Raw genomic sequence first — 17518 nt, forward strand, 5'->3', positions numbered from 1 at the left:
CAGAACCCCCGCTTTGAGGTGGGCTCCAGAGGTGATCCCACCTCAAAGCCGCGACATGTCAGACGCTACCGTTATCGGAAAATTGCGCAATTTTTTTTTTTGCAAACTTTGGAATCTTTTTCCACCACTTAGATAAAAGAGAACCTAGACATGTTTGGTGTTTATGGACTTGTAATGACCTGGAGAATCATAATGGTAGGTTAGTTTTAGCATTTAGTGAACCTAGCAAAAAAGCCAAACAACAAGCCCGTTTTGTGTTACACGACATGGTAAAACCAATGGTATCATTCAAAAGTACTACTCGTCCCGCAAAAAATAAGCCCTCACATGGCCATATTGATGGAAAAATAAAAAAGTTATGGCTCTAGAAATAAGGGAAGAGAAAAACAAAAACAAAAAAAGCTCCGGGGGTGAAGGGGTTAAAATGAGACCTTGGTTGATGAAATCCGTCTTGTGTTGTTTAATCTGTATTTGTAGTTTTCAGTTAATGATATGCTTGTGCTCTGGGGCGGCCTGTGGGGGTCTGCATGTGGTGCTCTGATTAGGCATTCATCTGTATGGATTCTCACCGGTCACTGATCCCTCACTGACCTGCCCCCTCTTACATACTGAATATTATATGTATTGGAAAAACAAAAAATCATCTGCACTGCTGCATGATCGCATGTATAATGTGCATTTATTTGTTTTATTTGTTGGTATTAATAAATTCCTGAAAAAAAAAATAGTCTCAAAATGGCACCGGCTATGCAGTAGCATCTATCTTGGTGGAGACCATTCTTTTTTCTCTGGCAAGATGGTGCCACTGGCGCCTGCGCAGTAGCCACTATCAGATTGCCGATAGAGGCTACTGAGCAGGTGCAACCGACGCCATTTGAGACACAATTTTTTTTTTTAGAAATTTATTTATACCAGCAAATAATTAAATTATACATGTGATCATGCTGCAGTGCAGGCGCCGCCACTGGGGATGCCAGAAGGTTAGAGATCTTCAGCCTCCCTTCCAGCCGTCAGGTACCACTGACTTGCACTCTGGACCAGAGACCCAGGAATCCATCCACTCTTCTCTAGCCCCAACTGTCCCGGATTCAGTGGACAGTCCCTGATTCAGCGAACAGTCCGGATTTGGGTTTGTTGTTGTGAATTCCGCCCTTGGGCTCCCTCCGGTGGTTGTAAGTAGCATTTTTGTGAGTTCTGCTCTTTGGCTCCCTCCTGTGGTTTTGAGTGGTATGGCTGCTTCTTGGATTTAGCTTCAGCAGCTGTTTTCACTGATCGTCTTTCTGGCTCGGCTATATTAGTCTGGCCTTATCCCTCATTCAATGCCAGTTGTCAATTGTTCCTGCCTGGAGTCATTGCTCTTAGGACTTTCCTGACACTCTGACCAGTTCATCAAAGCTAAGTCCTTGCTTGTCCTTTTGCGGTTATCTTGTTGTGCACTTTGTTGTTCAGCACTTTCTTTGTTTTTGTTCATTTGTCCAGCTTTTCAGTATGGATCTATTCAGTTAAGCTGGAAGCTCTGGGCAGCAGAGTTTGCCCTCCACACCTTTAGTCAGGTGTGGAGATTTTTGCATTTCTCTGCGGTGGACTTTTTCTAGTTTTTATTATTGACCGCACAGCGTTCTGTCCTGTACTATTTCTATCTAGCTAGAAGTGTCCTCCTGTGCTAAATCTTGTTTCATACTACGTATGTCATTTCCTTCTCCTCTCACAGTCATTATTTGTGGGGGGCTAATCTATCCTTTGGGGATTTTCTCTGAGGCAAGATAGTTTTCCTGCTTCTATCTTTAGGGGTAGTTAGCTCTTAGGCTGTGACGAGATGCCTAGGCCGAGTTAGGAGCATTCCACGGCTATTTCTAGTGTTGTGTTGAGCTTAGGGACTGCAGTCAGTATAGTTGCCACCTGCTCAGAGCTAGACGCATGTCGCTTCTTAATCACCAGATCATAACAGTTTGTGCCCTGGAGTCTCGGGCATCTGCTGAATTTCCCTCACTACCACCGCCCCTCTGACAACTCCTGCCGGGGGGAGAAAGAAATGGTAAATGAGCTTGGATTGCGGTGTGGCCAAAATTTGCCACCACGCATTTTGCATGCCACATGATCTGTCCCTCTTTCTGTTCTTCAAAAGTTGGGAGGTACGCATTTACACAAAGCATTGCCCCATATCTCATTGCTCCTGCAACAGCCATCATTGAACAACAGTCCGATGTGGATCTAATCCAAGGTAATGGATCTTTTACCCATCCTACCGGCCGTCTGTGGTTTGTGACATTGTGCCATGAAAAGAGGTCCTTAGCATGCGTAGCGTGAATCTGCCTAATGTAGCATTGTAAATGCAGAAATATGCCTGTGGACACCCAGTGGTGGTGCCCTGTTCCTCTAACATCTGCTGTTCAGTATATTGTGCAACTTATACATCTGTGGTCACCCTCCATTGTGCAATGACCTTATTTGACTTTTGCGTTTCCTTCACCCAATCTTTTTTCGGCATTCATTTAGCGAAAAATAATCTAAACTAAATTTCTTCTACATTTTTTACAAGTTTGTTTTTCTTATTCACACATGCAGTTTTCTTAAGCATTTTCCTGACGTCTAGTGAAGGCTATGGGGAAACACCTGAAAAATTCAATATCTACAGCATGCTGCGCTTTGAGAAAAAATTACACAACAATGGTAAAAATGCACAAACACAACATAAAAGCCACACAAAAAAGCTGCTTTTAGTGGTTCATTTCCCTATTGACATCACGATAATATCTGCCCACAGTGTTTTTTTTTCTGCTATTCTGTTTATAAAAAAAGGTAAGAAAAATGCAGCATTTTTTCTTAAAACATGAGTGAAACCACCCTGATGTAGGATTCCCGTAAGAGGAAAATATTTTGACGTTGGCAAATATTGTTTAATATGAACCTTTGAATGCTTCATTTTTTTGCTGACTTTTTAATTTTACATCGTAGTAAAAGTTACAACTAGAATCTCTACTGCGACTGTCCTAGACCAGGATTAGGCTGGAATCACACCGGAAGTTTTTAATGCAGAACATAGGAATAGCTTAATCCCTTCATCCATGACTATTTTCTGTTTTTGCACTTTCATTTCTTGCTCCCCTTCTTCCCATAGCCATATCTTTTTTATTTTTCACCAACATGGCCGTGTGAGTGCTTGTGAGACAATACCATTGATTTTACTATATCCATATAATGTACTGAAAAAAAGAAAAAAAATCCCAGCTATACAAAATTGCAAACAAAAGTGGTCAGTGATCGGCAGCGCTTTGGACGCAGCACATGTCCGCTCCGTCCAAAGCGCTGCCGGTTTTTGAACACAGGTGATTCCTCATGTGTTCATTGAACTGTGTGGAATCACCGCACCCATTACATTGGACTAGTGATATTTATCTTGCGAAGACTGAGCGTCTCCGCAAGGTAAATAGACATGCTGCGGTCTGGAAAGGCGCGTTGCATGTCCGTCTCTGCAGGGAAGCCGAAGGCGACCGTGAACGCATAGCGGACATGGGATTTCGTGAAATCCCATCCACTATACTGTAACACCTGGCCGCTGTGAGTTTGACGCTGTGTATGTACACAGCGTCCGGCCCACAGTGTTTACTGACCGTGTGAAGATACCCTAAGTGTACAATTGAGAGCTGATATTAACAGCCTGGGAAGCTCCATGGGTATTACCCCTTTCCCAAGCAGTACTAATTGTATTTGTCACAGACATCTGTATATCTACCTATTCTATTTGTATTTTCTGTATGTAATCCATCTCTTCTATCCTGTCGGCTCCTGCAGTGATGTTACAGTACACAGCAGATGAATTGCCGACTTTTCTTCAATCTATCTATGTATGTAATATACAATGGGTACGGAAAGTATTCAGACCCCTTTAAATTTTTCACTCTTTGTTTAATGGGAGTCTGTCATCCCCCACTGGCATTTTTAACTAAAAGAGCCACCTTGTGCAGCACTAATGCTGCATTCTGTGAAATTGGCTCTTCTTTTTGTGGTCCCTTCCAACACTGCAATATTACTTTTTATAATTTGAGCGCCATACGTTTAGCCTGACCGGGTGGCACGTCTTTACCCCCGGACACGACCACCCCCCAGCCATCACTCAGCCCCTACGGGCGCCGCCTCCTCTGCCTTCAGTAACGTACCCGGTGTCTGCGCTGTGCTTTCCTTTTTCGGGCATGCGCCGTTTGCCTGAAAAAGGAAAGCACAGCGCAGGCGCCGGGTACGTTACTGAAGGCAGAGAAGGTGGCGCACGGAGGGGATGATTGGCGGATGGTTGTGTTCGGGGGAAAAGACATGCCCCCCGGACAGACTAAAGGTATGGCACGCAAATTATAAAAAGTAATATTGCAGCATTAGAAGGGGCCACAAAGCGAAGAGCCACCTTCACAGAATGCAGCATTAGTGCTGCACAAGTTGGCTCTTTTAGTTAAAAACTTGCGCATCAATACCCGGCACTGCCACGACACTCGATATTTCTATGCAGCCGCACACTCCGGTCCCAAGTGCCTGCGTCAGTGCCGGGTATTGATGTGAGAGACTCGTGCGAGTTTCTCGCATTGCAAACCCAAGTGTGACACTGACCCTTCAGAGATATCCTGGATGAAAACCTCTTCCAGAGTGCTCTGGACCTTAGACTTGGCCGAAGGTTCAATTTCCAACAAGACAATGACCCTTAGCACACAACTAAAATAACAAAGGAGTGGCTTCACAACAACTCTGTGGTGATTCTTGACTGATCCAGCCAGGACCCTGACCTAAACCTACTTGCCTCTTCAGAGAAAAAGAGGATTTAAACTCTATAGCGCCACCTGTGGGAAGTAGCGATCCTACAAGTCACAATCAAACCTTTAACGAGTCTTGCAATATCTATAATATAACGCTGGGAGCGTCACTCTGTCCGAAGCCTCTATAGACTGCGCAAGCGCAAGCGCCGGCGCAGTCTGCGCCTCACAGAGCGACACTCCCGGGAGATCGCGGTGTGCGTTCACACTGAACGCACACCGCGATCTCCACCGCAGAAGCAGGGACCGCCAGGAGGGTGAGTATCGGCCTATATTCACCTGTCCCCATTCCATCGCTGAGCGCCGCCATCTTCCCGGTCTTCGGCCTGTGACCTTCAGTTCAGAGGACGCGATGACGCGCTTAATGCGCGCCGGCGCCGCCCTCTTACTGAACAGTCACGACCAGGAGACCGGGAAGATGGCGGCGCTCAGCGATGGAACGCCGGACAGGTGAGTATAGTAAGTGCTGGGGGGGCCTGAGCTGGCGGCGATACCGGCACCTGACCCCCACAGCGCGCCGGTGTCCCCGCCTGCTCAGGCCCCCCCAGCACTCGGCGCCGAGCGGGTCAGAGGCAGTATGGGGACGCAGGATGGAGCAGCACATAAGGATGGGGACGCAGGATGGAGCAGCACATAAGGATGGGGACGCAGGATGCAGCAGCACATAAGGATGGGGACGCAGGATGGAGCAGCACATAAGGATGGGGACGCAGGATGGAGCAGCACATAAGGATGGGGACGCAGGATGGAGCAGCACATAAGGATGGGGACGCAGGATGCAGCAGCACATAAGGATGGGGACGCAGGATGGAGCAGCACATAAGGATGGGGACGCAGGATGGAGCAGCACATAAGGATGGGGACGCAGGATGGAGCAGCACATAAGGATGGGGACGCAGGATGCAGCAGCACATAAGGATGGGGACGCAGGATGGAGCAGCACATAAGGATGGGGACGCAGGATGGAGCAGCACATAAGGATGGGGACGCAGGATGGAGCAGCACATAAGGATGGGGACGCAGGATGGAGCAGCACATAAGGATGGGGACGCAGGATGGAGCAGCACATAAGGATGGGGACGCAGGATGGAGCAGCACATAAGGATGGGGACGCAGGATGGAGCAGCACATAAGGATGGGGACGCAGGATGCAGCAGCACATAAGGATGGGGACGCAGGATGGAGCAGCACATAAGGATGGGGACGCAGGATGCAGCAGCACATAAGGATGGGGACGCAGGATGGAGCAGCACATAAGGATGGGGACGCAGGATGGAGCAGCACATAAGGATGGGGACGCAGGATGGAGCAGCACATAAGGATGGGGACGCAGGATGGAGCAGCACATAAGGATGGGGACGCAGGATGGAGCAGCACATAAGGATGGGGACGCAGGATGCAGCAGCACATAAGGATGGGGACGCAGGATGGAGCAGCACATAAGGATGGGGACGCAGGATGGAGCAGCACATAAGGATGGGGACGCAGGATGGAGCAGCACATAAGGATGGGGACGCAGGATGCAGCAGCACATAAGGATGGGGACGCAGGATGGAGCAGCACATAAGGATGGGGACGCAGGATGGAGCAGCACATAAGGATGGGGACGCAGGATGCAGCAGCACATAAGGATGGGGACGCAGGATGGAGCAGCACATAAGGATGGGGACGCAGGATGGAGCAGCACATAAGGATGGGGACACAGGATGGAGCAGCACATAAGGATGGGGACGCAGGATGCAGCAGCACATAAGGATGGGGACGCAGGATGGAGCAGCACATAAGGATGGGGACGCAGGATGGAGCAGCACAAAAGGATGGGGACGCAGGATGGAGCAGCACATAAGGATGGGGACGCAGGATGGAGCAGCACATAACGAAGGGGACGCAGGATGCAGCAGCACATAAGGATGGGGACGCAGGATGCAGCAGCACATAAGGATGGGGACGCAGGATGCAGCAGCACATAAGGATGGGGACGCAGGATGCAGCAGCACATAAGGATGGGGACGCAGGATGGAGCAGCACATAAGGATGAGGACGCAGGATGGAGCAGCACATAAGGATGGGGACGCAGGATGGAGCAGCGCATGACAGGATGGGGACGCAGGATGGAGCAGCGCATGACAGGATGGGGACGCATGATGGAGCAGCGCATGACAGGATGGGGACGCAGGATGGAGCAGCGCATGACAGGATGGGGACGCAGGATGGGAGCAGCGCATCACAGGATGGGAGCAGCGCATCACAGGATGGGGACGCAGGATGGGAGCAGCGCATGACAGGATGGGGACGCAGGATGGAGCAGCACATGACAGGATGGGGACGCAGGATGGAGCAGCGCATGACAGGATGGGGACGCAGGATGGAGCAGCACATGACAGGATGGGGACGCAGGATGGAGCAGCGCATGACAGGATGGGGACGCAGGATGGAGCAGCGCATGACAGGATGGGGACGCAGGATGGAGCAGCACATACCAGGATGGAGACCATATACCAATCTAAATGCTCGCCACCCGGGCGTAGAACGGGTTCAAGAGCTAGTGACAGTATAAGAGCCAAATCAGTATCTCAATTCGCAGACAAATGAAGGGGATAATGTATAGGGGAAGCTAGAGAGTAAGCTGTAGTGTACAGAAGCTACTCACAATCCAGGAATAAAAAAAATTAAATAAAATAGGATGCCTCAAATAAAAAGTGTGTGGAATAAATCCTACAAAATCTTCTACAATCTTAGAAAGCACTGCCTTAATCCATGTTTGGTCATACATATTATAAGTCCACCTAATAAGAAGCTGCCGATAATTGTACTATGTCATGTTATTTGCTTGGTGTCATCTCTTTATATTCCACAGTCCTTTCCCCTCCAGACGTCAGTGAATTAAACTAAGACTGGAGATTCACGGCCATGTAAGAAAATCTGTCACAATCTCCTCCAGAAATGTGGGATGATTATGTTGTCACTTGTCACGTGTGTCAGAGTGATGTCCGATAAAACATCATATAGCACTTGCCCGAGTCAGGCTGCCGTCACACTAGCAGTATTTGGTCAGTATTTTACCTCAGTATTTGTAAGCCAAAACCAGGAGTGGAAAAATTAGAGGAAGAGTATAATAGAAACATATGCACCACTTCTGTATTTATCACCCACTCCTGGTTTTGACTTACAGATACTGATGTAAAATACTGACCAAATACTGCTAGTGTGACCGCAGCCTTATACGCTCCTGTGACTCCTGTGTAATTTGTCTCCCTTTTTTCTATCTATAGGGCCATTTTCCCTTTCGGTAGTGAATCTCCACCCATCAGCTCCATGAGCACATGATGTGTGACTATGACAGCCATGTGAGCTCGTCCTGCCCACTTCCACTGAGAAGATAGGAGGCGTTCTCCATTGCCCTAAACAAGGTAAGCAGGCGTCATATGCAATGTATTCTCTATAGTAGGCGACACTATTTCAGCTGCATTCAAAAGTGAATGTTAAAACTTCCTATATATTTACCCAAAATAAAATGTATCTGTCTCCTAAATAGAGAGTCCTCAGTGCTGGATACAAGCTTACGAGACTACTTAGCTGTATGGTATCCGGAGAGTCACATATTTACACAACACGACATAGGAATAGTGTAGGAAATAAGACGAGGCGTGATACTAATCATTACGGCAATTATCCGACTTCTCTGAATGTATTTGTGTATTGTATCTGCTCCTTGCTGTAGACATTACAGCATGGCTATAGGAGAACGAGAGCTGTGTCTGCGCAGCTCCTCACCTCAGTGGGAAGATACTACAGGGTATGTTCCCATGTGGCAGACTGACCCAGAGCTATCTACTTTATAGGTAATATACAGAGTGATTCAAAAAGGATGATCCAAACATGATAGCCACCGTGGAACATGTCAAGCATTTATAATACTTGGACGGATAGTGTGTCTTTTCATCTATAATTGTAAAGCGCTGCAGAATATGTGCGCTGTATAAATAAAATTATTATTATCTATACACTTCGGATGTTCAATAGTGAGTTACATTTTTGTCTCAGACCAATTCAGCAATGTTGCACTAGCCTCCATGATCACCAGATCTAACACCCTGTTAGGAGTCGAGTTTTCTCTGCCGCACAGGGGGAATCTCCATCCGTGTCTGCTGCGGTCTCCCATTCTGCATCGGCCGCAGTGCAGCCTGCTCAGCGGAGACGTCGCTCCCAGCGTCTCGCTGAGACTGGTACTGTGCAAAGGGTTACTACTGCCTCTCCAGGCTCTGCTATTGTACCCTGCACTGATCTGCAGCGAACAGGCTTTTCTGGACTAAGTCCTGCTTTACACACACTGAGCATGCCCAGGGCAAGATTTCTCAGTGGAGATCTAGGGTCACATGCTCAGGAAGGTCCTGTAGGTGCTAGGACTAAGTTCTGCTTTGCACACACTGAGCATGCCCAGGGCAAGATCTCTCAATGGAGATCTAGGGTCACATGCTCAGGTACTGCTGCAAATCCATTGGTCCTTGTTTGAAGGGTCCTGAACGTGCTGCAGCTATATAAGCTTCGCATGGCCGCACGACCATGCGCTAGTATACAATTGTTATCGTGTGTGTGTTGATGAGCGCAAGTCGTTCCTTAAAAAACTCATCCCTTGTGTATGACTGTTCACTTAAAGTGTATGGCTGCAATCTAGCACCCGGCTGAACTCACAGCTTTGACACACGAAGCAGCGTCTAACTGCTGTGACCGCCAGTGCAGCGGCGTGCGCTATTAGAGCGCTTACCTTACCCAAGTCTGGGTGGTTAGTGGCATCCGCTAGTGTGGTACAGCATGCACTTCTGTGCATAATAGTTACCTCTGATACCCCAATTGTGGTGTCGATCGCAAGAGGTCTACACTAACTCTAATCCTGTGTCCTGGGATAGAGTTCTGTGGTTCCTTGCTTGCGCTCTCTGTGCGGTACCGCGACCCTGTGACTTAACAGGGATCGCTTCCTTCACACAGGGTGAAGTTAACCCGTGTGTTTATCACATTGTACCGGCATATAGTGCCGCCATTCACTTAGCAGCAGGTTCTTTCCTGCACGGTGGATCCCGAGTGGCGAACGCACCAATCTTACTTAATAAATATAATCGGTGCGTTCCGCCAACCCTAACATTATACTAGCGCCAGGATCTGGCTAAGTAATGGCGGATTAACAGCGATTGCAGGGGTACATCCAGCTGCTGGAGGGCCGGTTGGCGTCTCTTGAGCGTGCAACCTCGGCGGTGGATGTTATCGCAATTGCTGTTCAGGCTGCTAGCGTGGCTGCAGCAGCTTTACCCACTGTCACCCCTGTTCCAACTCTATCTCGCCTCCCTTAGCCTGAGAAATACTCTCAGCGGGCAAAGGTGGGATTCATAATATCTCTCTTGTCGGACAGGGCATTGGAATGGGCTATGCCGCTGTGGGAGCGCAATGATCATGTGGTGCGGAGTGTTCCTCGGTTTCTGGACACTCTGAAACAGGTCTTTGTAGGACCTCAAGTCACCAATGATACAGCGCTCCAACTGCTCGCTTTGACTCAGGGTTCAACCATGGTCAGCCATTTTGCTGTTCACTTCCGGACATTAGCGTCTGAGTTGGAATGGCCAGACAAAACCCTCATTCCTGTATTTTGGAGGGGGCTGGCTGACCATGTGAAGGACACTTTGGGCACTAGGGAGATTCCCGCCACACTGGAGGAGCTCATAGCTGTATCAACTCGCATAGACCTTCGTTTTCACGAGCGAAGGTTGGAGCGAGCCCAGTGTAAGCAGAGGTTTGGGCTGGCTCCCACCTTCGCCAAACCTTTGGAATCTCCAGTCCAGGCGTCCGAGTCACATAAGGTTTGTCATGCTTGCCGGCAGTCAGGACATCTTGCCTCCAAGTGTCCTCAGCGGTCGGGGAAACATCAGCGTCTGGTAGCAGTAGGAGGAGGTACGCTAGACACGGCGACGTTTGCCTCAAAGTTGTCCTTCAAGGGGACAATTACCATAGGCCCATCCACTCTTATGGTAGAGCTATGCGTGTATTCGGGGGCGAAGGGTAATTTTATGTCATCCGCTTTCGCCAAGCAATACCCCTGGTGATGCTCACCAAGCCAGTAACCGTTCGAGTGGTAAATAGGTCGACACTACCCTCACAGATTACCCACCAAACCATTCCTATCACGCTTTTTGTGTCTCCATCACATCAGGAGATTATCTCCCTATTAGTCATTCCTGAGGGAATTGATGAGGTCCTGTTGGGGATACCTTGGCTACGCTATCATTCTCCTCATATAGAGTGGTCCTTTAGGGAGAATTTTGGGATGGAGTAAATCCTGCGAGGGTAGATGTCAGAGGGAGTGCGTTCAGGTTGCTACAACACAGGCACCCGCAGATCTTTCCTCTCTCCCCAAGCACTATTGGCTCTATGCAGACGTGTTCTCCAAAAGGGCTGCAGAGACTCTTCCGCCTCACCCCCTGTATGATTGTTCTATTGACCTCTTGCCTGGTGCTCAGCCTCCCTGGGGTCGAGTCTATCCGTTATCTCTGCCGGAGACGGAGGCAATGTCTCAGTACATTCAAGAGAATCTGGCTAGAGGATTCATTAGGAAGTCAGTGTCACCTGCAGGGTCTGGTTTCTTCTTCGTAGAGAAGAAGACTGGAGACTTACGTCCATGCATAGACTACAGGGGTCTTAACGCCATCACCGTTAAGAACAAGTACCCATTACCCCTGATATCTGAGCTTTTTGATAGGCTACGGGGAGCAAGGGTATTTACAAAATTAGATCTGCGGGGTGCCTCCAACCTGATTCGCATCCGTGAGGGGGATGAATGGAAGATGGCTTTTAACACTAGGGATGGGCACTATGAATATCTGGTGATGCCCTTTGGGCTCTGTAATGCCTCAGCCGTTTTCCAAGACTTTGTGAATGACATCTTCTGGGATATGCTCACCACCTCGGGCATAGTCTATCTGGATGATATTCTCATCTACTCTCCAGATACTGACTCCCATCGGAGAGATGTTCGCAAAGTCTTCGGCCTCTTACGGGCAAACTCCCTCTACGCCAAGTTGGAGAAGTGTGTGTTTGAGCAGGAGTCCTTGCCTTTCCTTGGTTATATCATCTCTGCCCAGGGTTTGGCTATGGATCCTGCCAAGCTACAGGCTGTGATGGACTGGCAGGAACCCCATTCTCTTAAAGCGGTGCAGCGCTTTATGGGGTTCATTAATTACTATCGCCAGTTCATTCCACACTTCTTAACTTTGGTGGCTCCTTTGGTTGCCCTCACCAAGAAGGGGGCAAATCCCAAGTTGTGGTCAGAGGAGGTCTCCAAAGTCTTTCTCTCGATTAAGTCACACCTCGCTAGCGCTCCCATCCTACATCGCCCCGATGTAGATAAACCATTTATCATGTAGGTGGATGCCTCATCCGTTGGTGCTGGAGCAGTCCTTTTCCAAAAGGATGCTCAAGGTCGGAAGCATCCTTGCTTCTTCTTCTCCAAGACCTTCACACCAGCGGAGAGGAATTATTCCATCGGGGACAGGGAGTTGCTAGCCATGAAGTTGGCTTTTTCTGAGTGGAGACATCTCTTGGAGGGAGCTCGCTTTCCCTTCCAAGTGTTCACTGACCACAAGAACTTGGTATATATACAGACGACCCAGCGGCTGAATTCTCGCCAGGCTAGATGGTCCCTGTTCTTCTCCCGGTTCCATTTTACTCTCCATTTTCTCTCCGGGGAGAAGAACATTCATGTCGACGCTCTCTCCCGCTCCGTATTGTCATCTGAGGAGGAGGAGCCTCGGCTTATTGTCCCTTCAAAGAGCCTGAGAACTGTGGCTCCGGTTTCGCTAGAGTCCGTGCCCCCGGGCATGACTTTCGTACCAGCGAATTTGCGACCAGAGGTTCTCTCTTGGGCTCACTCGTCCAGAGTGGGTTGACATTTTGGGACCAAGAGGACATCTGAGCTTTTGGCGAGGACGTACTGGTGGCCGCATATGGCCTGTGAAGTCAGAGACTATATTCGGGCATGTGTCTCCTGCGCCCAGAATCGGTCTCCTCGGCAACGGCATGCTGGGTTACTTTACCTCATGCCGGTGGCAGACAGGCCCTGGGAGATGGTCGGGATGGACTTCGTGGTGGGCTTACCCAAGTCTCGTAGCTGCACCATTATCTGGGTAGTCACCCATCATTTTTCTAAGATGGTGCATTTGGTGCCGCTTCCACGGTTACCTTCTGCACGGGCCTTGGCGGTGTTGTTCATAAAACATATTTTCCGCTTACATGGAATGCCTGATAAAATTGTCAGCGATCGGGGTCCCCAGTTTGCGTCTCCGTTTTGGAGAGAGCTCTGCCGTTTACTCAGCATAGAGCTGAATCTCTCCTCGGCATATCATCCCGAGACGAATGGGTTGGTAGAGAGAACCAACCAGAGTCAGGTGACATACTTGCGACATTTTGTCTCTGCTAGGCAGGATGACTGGGCATCTGTGCAACCTTGGGCGGAATTTGCATTGAACAACGCCGTAGCCAATTTCACTGGTCAGACTCCTTTTCTCCTTAATTACGGCCAGCATCCGCGTGTCCCTGTGCCCATGCCCGTGTCATCCACCGATTCTAGGGTGGCAGACTGGGCGGTGGAGGCACGTGACATCTGGGACCGCACTCAGGATGCCCTCCGGGCCTCCAAGGAGAAAATGAGGGTTTCGGCTGATACACACCGGCGCCCCGCTCCGACCTTTGCTCCTGGCGACTTAGTGTGGCTCTCCGCCCGTAACATCAGGCTGCTAAGTTTGCGCCTCGCTACATTGGCCCGTTTAAGGTTCTGGAACAGGTCAACCCTGTGGTCTACCGTTTGGCTATTCCTCCATGCCTTGGTATCACCGATACTTTTCACGTTTCCCTCTTAAAGCCTGTTCATTTGTCCCGGTTTTCTGAGTCATCTGTTATGTCTGCTAATGAAAGGTGTAATGAAGGCAATCCAGAGACACAGTGTGCCTAGCGATCCGAGCGCACACAGTGATCTGACAAATACCCAAAAACAAAAGAACGAGCTCTGAGACGTGGAAACTCTGTAGACTGCACACCTGATCCTATCCTAAACACAACTAATAGCGGCTGTGGATTGCGCCTAGCAACTACCTATGCAACTCGGCACAGCCTAAGAAACTAGCTAGCCTGAAGATAGAAAAATAGGCCTGACTTGCCCCCAGAGAAATACCCCAAAGGAAAAGGCAGCCCCCCACATATAATGACTGTGAGTAAGATGAAAAGACAAAACGTAGGGATGAAATAGATTCAGCAAAGTGGGGCCCGATAATCTTAGACAGAGCGAGGATAGTAAAGCGAACTTTGCAGTCTACAAAAAACCCTAAAGCAAAAACCACGCAAAGGGGGCAAAAAAGACCCACCGTGCCGAACTAACGGCACGGCGGTACACCCTTTGCTTCTCAGAGCTACCAGCAAAACAAAAGACAAGCTGGACAGAAAAAAAGCAACAAAATAGCAAAAAAAGCACTAAGCTATACAGAGCAGCAGGTCACAGGAACAATCAGGAGAAGCTCAGATCCAACACTGGAACATTGACAAGGAGCAGGGATAGCAGCATCAGGCGGAGTTAAGTAACGAAGCAGTTAACGAGCTCACCAGAACACCTGAGGAAGGAAGCTCAGAAGCTGCAGTACCACTTGTGACCACAGGAGTGAATTCAGCCACAGAATTCACAACAGTACCCCCCCCTTGAGGAGGGGTCACCGAACCCTCACCAGAGCCCCCAGGCCGACCAGGATGAGCCGCATGAAAGGCACGAACAAGATCGGGAGCATGAACATCAGAGGCAAAAACCCAGGAATTATCTTCCTGAGCATAACCCTTCCATTTAACCAGATACTGGAGTTTCCGTCTAGAAACACGAGAATCCAAAATCTTCTCCACAATATACTCCAATTCCCCCTACACGAAAAGCAGGGCAGGAGGCTCAACAGATGGAACCATAGGTGCCACGTATCTCCGCAACAACGACCTATGGAATACATTATGTATGGAAAAGGAGTCTGGGAGGGTCAAACGAAAAGACACAGGATTGAGAACCTCAGAAATCCTATATGGACCAATAAAACGAGGTTTAAATTTAGGAGAGGAAACCTTCATAGGAATATGACGAGAAGATAACCAAACCAGATCCCCAACACGAAGTCGGGGACCCACACGGCGTCTGCGATTAGCGAAAAGTTGAGCCTTTTCCTGGGACAAGGTCAAATTGTCCACTACCTGAATCCAGATCTGCTGCAACCTGTCCACCACAGAATCCACACCAGGACAGTCCGAAGACTCAACCTGTCCTGAAGAGAAACGAGGATGGAACCCAGAATTGCAAAAAAATGGAGAAATCAAGGTAGCCGAGCTGGCCCGATTATTAAGGGCGAACTCAGCCAACGGCAAAAAGGACACCCAATCATCCTGGTCAGCAGAAACAAAACATCTCAGATATGTTTCCAAGGTCTGATTGGTTCGTTCGGTCTGGCCATTAGTCTGAGGATGGAAAGCCGAGGAAAAGGATAGGTCAATGCCCATCCTACCACAAAAGGCTCGCCAAAACCTTGAAACAAACTGGGAACCTCTGTCAGAAACAATATTCTCAGGAATGCCATGCAACCGAACCACATGCTGAAAGAACAAAGGTACCAAATCAGAGGAGGAAGGCAATTTAGCCAAGGGCATCAGATGGACCATTTTAGAAAAGCGATCACAGACCACCCAAATGACTGACATCTTTTGAGAAACGGGAAGGTCAGAAATGAAATCCATCGAAATATGTGTCCAAGGCCTCTTTGGGACCGGCAAGGGCAAAAGCAACCCACTGGCACGAGAACAGCAGGGCTTAGCCCTAGCACAAATCCCACAGGACTGCACAAAAGTACGTACATCCCGTGACAGAGATGGCCACCAGAAGGATCTAGCCACTAACTCTCTGGTACCAAAGATTCCAGGATGACCAGCCAACACCGAACAATGAAGTTCAGAGATAAGTTTATTAGTCCACCTATCAGGGACGAACAGTTTCTCCGCTGGACAACGATCAGGTTTATTCGCCTGAAATTTTTGCAGCACCCGCCGCAAATCAGGGGAGATGGCAGACACAATGACTCCTTCCTTGAGGATACCCGCTGGCTCAGATAAACCCGGAGAGTCGGGCACAAAACTCCTAGACAGAGCATCCGCCTTCACATTTTTAGAGCCCGGAAGGTACGAAATCACAAAGTCGAAGCGGGCAAAAAATAACGACCAACGGGCCTGTCTAGGATTCAAGCGCTTGGCAGACTCGAGATAAGTCAAGTTCTTATGATCAGTCAATACCACCACGCGATGCTTGGCTCCTTCAAGCCAATGGCGCCATTCCTCGAATGCCCACTTCATGGCCAGCAACTCTCGGTTGCCCACATCATAATTACGCTCAGCGGGCGAAAACTTCCTGGAAAAGAAAGCACATGGTTTCATCACTGAGCAATCAGAACCTCTCTGTGACAAAACCGCCCCTGCTCCAATCTCAGAAGCATCAACCTCGACCTGGAACGGAAGAGAAACATCTGGCTGACACAACACAGGGGCAGAACAAAAACGACGCTTCAACTCCTGAAAAGCTTCCACAGCAGCAGAAGACCAATTAACCAAATCAGCACCCTTCTTGGTCAAATCGGTCAATGGTTTGGCAATGCTAGAAAAATTACAGATGAAGCGACGATAAAAATTAGCAAAGCCCAGGAACTTTTGCAGACTTTTCAGAGATGTCGGCTGAATCCAATCCTGGATGGCTTGGACCTTAACTGGATCCATCTCGATAGTAGAAGGGGTAAAGATGAACCCCAAAAATGAAACTTTCTGCACACCGAAGAGACACTTTGATCCCTTCACAAACAAAGAATTAGCACGCAGGACCTGAAAAAACATTCTGACCTGCTTCACATGAGACTCCCAATCATCTGAGAAGATCAAAATGTCATCCAAGTAAACAATCAGGAATTTATCCAGATACTCACGAAAGATGTCATGCATAAAAGACTGAAACACAGATGGAGCATTGGCAAGTCCGAACGGCATCACTAGATACTCAAAATGACCCTCGGGCGTATTGAATGCAGTTTTCCATTCATCTCCTTGCCTGATTCTCACCAGATTATACGCACCACGAAGATCTATCTTAGTGAACCAACTAGCCCCCTTAATCCGAGCAAACAAGTCAGATAACAATGGCAAGGGATACTGAAATTTAACAGTGATCTTATTAAGAAGGCGGTAATCAATACACGGTCTCAGCGAACCATCCTTCTTGGCTACAAAGAAGAACCCTGCTCCCAGTGGTGATGATGATGGGCGAATATGTCCCTTCTCCAGGGATTCCTTCACATAACTGCGCATAGCGGCGTGTTCGGGCACGGATAAATTAAATAATCGACCTTTAGGGAATTTACTACCAGGAATCAAATTGATAGCACAATCACAATCCCTATGCGGAGGTAGGGCATCGGACTTGGGCTCTTCAAATACATCCTGATAATCAGACAAGAACTCTGGGACCTCAGAAGGGGTGGATGACGAAATCGACAAAAATGGAACATCACCATGTACCCCCTGACAACCCCAGCTGGATACCGACATGGAATTCCAATCCAATACTGGATTATGGGTTTGTAGCCATGGCAACCCCAACACGACCACATCATGCAGATTATGTA

General features: G+C 48.7%; 1 protein-coding gene across 1 annotated transcript in view; it reads left to right on the forward strand.

The window, feature by feature from the left end:
• Positions 1-8120: 8120 nt before the first annotated feature.
• Positions 8121-17518, forward strand: part of NMRK1 (nicotinamide riboside kinase 1) — a 64717-nt gene continuing 55319 nt past the window's right edge. The window contains exon 1 of the mRNA XM_069763207.1: positions 8121-8206. The gene's annotated coding sequence lies outside the window, so the exon portion shown is untranslated. The remainder of the gene's footprint in view (positions 8207-17518) is intronic.

Source organism: Ranitomeya imitator, chromosome 1 (assembly GCF_032444005.1).
Source record: "Ranitomeya imitator isolate aRanImi1 chromosome 1, aRanImi1.pri, whole genome shotgun sequence".
Classification (NCBI taxonomy): Eukaryota; Metazoa; Chordata; class Amphibia; order Anura; family Dendrobatidae; genus Ranitomeya; species Ranitomeya imitator.